General features: G+C 51.1%; 1 pseudogene; it reads left to right on the forward strand.

Moving 5' to 3' along the window:
* The first annotated feature begins 2,394 nt into the window (after positions 1-2,394).
* On the forward strand, positions 2,395-3,477 carry LOC114683376 (annotated as a pseudogene).
* Positions 3,478-4,187: the final 710 nt, after the last annotated feature.

Genomic DNA, 4,187 nt, shown 5'->3' on the forward strand with positions numbered 1-4,187 from the left:
CTGTTGAAGTCGCCTGAGGCAGAGGGGAAGAGGTGGATAAATATACGGAGTGCCAAATTTAAGGCCTGAAGTCCTCTAATGCCATCTCCCCTTCTCTAGGCTGGTTAGTTTTATTGTCAGCCTGACATGACCTTGAGTGACCTTGGAAGAGGGAACCTCAGCTGAGGAATGCACCAGATCAGGTGGGTCTGAGGGGTTGACTCGATTGGCGATTCCTAAGTCAGACCACTGTGGGTGGCACCGTCCCTAGGCAGGTGAGCCTGGGCCATATAAGAAAGCTAGCTGAACATGAGCCAGTGAGTGAGCTGAGAGCCAGCTAGCAAGCAGCGACCGTCCCTACACGGTTTCTACTTCAAGCTGTTGCCTTAAATTCCTGCTCTCACTTCCTTCAGTGAGGGAAGTGGGAGCCAAATAAACCCTTTCCTCCCCGATGGCTTTGCTCAGAGTGGTTTTATCACAGCAACAGGAAGCTGACTAGAACATCTCTTTAGGCTGCCTTCTGATGTTTCCTTTGTTTGGATTTTTTTTGGGGTACGTCCACTCAATGTTTGTTACCGTCACCCAGTTTTCCCCTCTTGAAACACTAGGGAAGGAAAGCCGTGTGGTTTCACCAGAGTGTGTGCTTGACTCTGTTCTAGCTGCTTCCTCTGACTCCGGCACCTGCAGGTTCCAGCCTAGACTGCCCAGCAATTCAAGCTTTCTCAACTACTGCCCTCCTTCCTCATCTCCTGATGCTAGCTCCTCTCCACAGCAGGGCGATCCCCACCCACAGTCCTGATCATCCATCCTACTCACAGCCTCACTGCGACAAAAACTCTTTGTCCCTGCTCACCAGTTTTCTGTCAGCTTACGGAGGAGAAAACTTGAACGGTTCGGCCAAATCTCCCCCTTCGCTCCTTTCCTCCGAATTCTAGAATTTTACTCTCTTCGTTGAGTCGGGCAACTTTGCTTCTGAGAGGTCAGCTTCCCCGCAGGAGGGCTTGGAGCCCTTAGCTCACCACCCGCTCTGCCTTGCGTGACAGGATGCTGCGTGCATGCCTGACAGAATCCAGGACACGATCCCTCACCCTCTGCTTGTTAAATATGCATTTCGAACTTGATGTAGCTTTCAGCTCGAGCTTTGGTCACAGCATCAAGAACGGCCCCCAAGGGCCTTGCCCTCACCCGTCTCTTTTCCCACAGCGGAAACCTGCTCTAATCCCACAGAGCATGCTCAGCTGGCGGAGGGAATTTTTATCACATTAAAAGAAGAAGAAAAGTACCAAGGACCATCACTCTCCGTCAACCCCGGAAGAGAGGTCAACTCGAGCGAAGTACTCGTCAAACACACTTCAGAGGAGCTAAGCTGAGCCAGCTTGCTCCAGAAATTGAGTTTCTTGAAGTGTTTTATCTCTGGTGTCCAATCAACTTCAAATTCCAAATATTTATGGTTCCCGACAGCGGCTGTCTACTTTGCATCATGGCTGCCCTGAGGCAGGATGCTTGCCTGTCCGAAGTCTAGAGAGAGAATGAGAGACAGGGTGAGGGTGGGACTCCTTGTGTGCGGTGGGAACGATAAGCCATGGTCCTCAGCTGAGGTGCCCAGGACAGCAACGGCCTTCAGAAAGGAGCCGCTGGCCCAGGGGTGGTGGCCCCCACTTGTAGTCCCAGCACTTGGGAGCTTGAGGCAGGAGGATGACTAATTGGAAGTCAGGCGGGGCTACAGTGACAGAGCTCGTTTGAAAATATTTTCTAAGAAAAGAAAGAAGAAAAGATACAAGGCCTCACCCTCCGGATCTCTCTCCTCAGCCTCAGCCTCAGCCTCAGCCTCCTGACCAGTTTAAAGATGAAACATTAGAACCTTACAAATTAGAGTTCATCGTGTGAACAACTGCAGGACAAAACGAGATTAAGTGTATGGTAAATAGTAAAACTCAAAGGAAACACCTTAAACATGAGAACTAGATGGCTAGCGAGATGGTTGTTTAGTGGATAAAGGCGCTGGCTGCCAAGCTCAGTCTGAATTCGATCCCCAGAACCACACGGCGGAAGAGGAGAGAAGCAACTTCTGCAAAATTTCCTCTGATTTCTACCTGGACACTTGGCATGTGCACAACCCCCGCCCCACCAACACACACACACACACACACACACACACACACACACACACACACACACACACACACACGTAATTTAAAAGATAAGACTTCTATAAGGAACAAAAGATGAAAACATTTTGTGTTCTGTTGTGGTCCTGGGTCAGGGCGGAGGTGGGATGGGGAATGGGGTGGGGTGGGGATGCAAAGTAGTCCATACTCAGAATTAGTGCTCAATTTCGTTCCGCCACCCGGATATGAGCTGTTCTCCCTAGATCGGGGCCTCTTTCTAAGCCGGCCCTACTCCTATGAACGAACCATGTTCAGCTCCAGCGCCAAGATCGGGAAGCCCAATGGTGAGAAGCCGGACAGAGTTCAAGTCTGGCATCTCTCAGGCGCTGCTCGAGCTGGAGATGAACTCAGAACTCAAGGCGCAGCTGCGGGAACTCAACCTCACCACGACCAAGGAAATTGAAGTTGGTGGTGGTGGCCGCAAAGCTATCATCATAATTTTGGTACCAGTTCCTCAGCTGAGATCTTTCCAGAAAATCCAAGTCCGGATGGTTCGTGAATTGGAGAAAAAGTTCAGTGGGAGGCACGGGGTCCTCATTGCTCAGAGGAGGGTTTTGCCCCAGCCAACTCGGAAAAGCCGAAGGAAAAATAAGTAAACAGGAAGCCACACCCTCGCTGCAGTGGGTGAAGCCGCACCCTCACTGCAGTGCATGAAGCCACACCCTCACTGCAGTGCGTGAAGCCACACCCTCGCTGCAGTGCGTGAAGCCACACCCTCACTGCAGTGTGTGAAGCCACACCCTCGCCTCAGTGGGTGAAGCCACACCCTCGCTGCAGTGCATGAAGCCACACCCTCGCTGCAGTGCATGAAGCCACACCCTCGCTGCAGTGGGTGAAGTCGCACCCTCGCTGCAGTGCATGAAGCCACACCCTCGCTGCAGTGGGTGAAGCCGCACCCTCGCTGCAGTGGGTGAAGCCGCACCCTCGCTGCAGTGCGTGAAGCCGCACCCTCACTGCGGTGTATGAAGCCACACCCTCACTGCAGTGCGTGAAGCCGCACCCTCGCTGCAGTGCGTGAAGCCGCACCCTCGCTGCAGTGCGTGAAGCCGCACCCTCACTGCAGTGCGTGAAGCCGCACCCTCGCTGCAGTGCATGAAGCCGCACCCTCACTGCAGTGCGTGAAGCCACCATCGAGGACTTGGTCTTCCCAAGGGAGATTGAGGGGAAGAGGATCCGTGAGAAACTGGATGGCAGCCGCCCGCTGACGGTTCACTGAGACGAAGCCCAGCAGAACGACAACGTGGAGCTTAAGGTCGAAACCTTTTCTGGTGTGTGTAAGAAGCTCACGGGCAAGGGTGTTAATTTTGAATTCCCAGAGTTTCAGTTGTAAAGAAAATGACTGAATACAGTGTCATTCATAATAATAATAAAAAAAGAATTATTGCTAAATTTCATTTCCCTCAAGAGGCCTCATGTGAGGCACAACCAACAGTTATTTAAACAACCTATCTGTTCCCATCGCGTGCCGGCCACACCCATAGTAAGCAAGCCGCTAGGAAGCGACCACCTGAATTCAATGCACTGAACGTGTTTCTTGCAAATGCATGGAACGTTATAAAGTATTTCAAAATAAATATCCATATAAAACAGAAGTTATAAGACTCCAAAGAGACTTTCAGCCTCGTAGCTAAACAGTAAAGAATCATAGCAAATGTTCCTGAGGAAGATAAGAGCTCACTAAACCCTTCAGGTATAACGCTGTCTTGGGTTCAGCTCACTGAACCAGAGAGATAAGTCACTTCCAGCTGTGGATTCTTTCTTTTTTTTTTAAAAGATTTATTTATTTATTATGTATACAGTGAGTGTTCTGTCTGCAGGCGAGAAGAGGGAGCCAGATCTCATTGTAGATGGTTGTGAGCCACCATGTGGTTGCTGGGAATTGAACTCAGGACCTCTGGAAGAACAGCCAGTGCTCTTAACCCCTGAGCCATCTCTCCAGCCCCCAGCTGTGGATTCTTCACTGAGCCGGTCCCTTTGATTGGGGTACTCTTCCCAAGTACCTCTGCAGGATACCATATGTACATCTGTGCGGCGCGCTCC

Source organism: Peromyscus leucopus, chromosome 17, assembly GCF_004664715.2.
Source record: "Peromyscus leucopus breed LL Stock chromosome 17, UCI_PerLeu_2.1, whole genome shotgun sequence".
Classification (NCBI taxonomy): Eukaryota; Metazoa; Chordata; class Mammalia; order Rodentia; family Cricetidae; genus Peromyscus; species Peromyscus leucopus.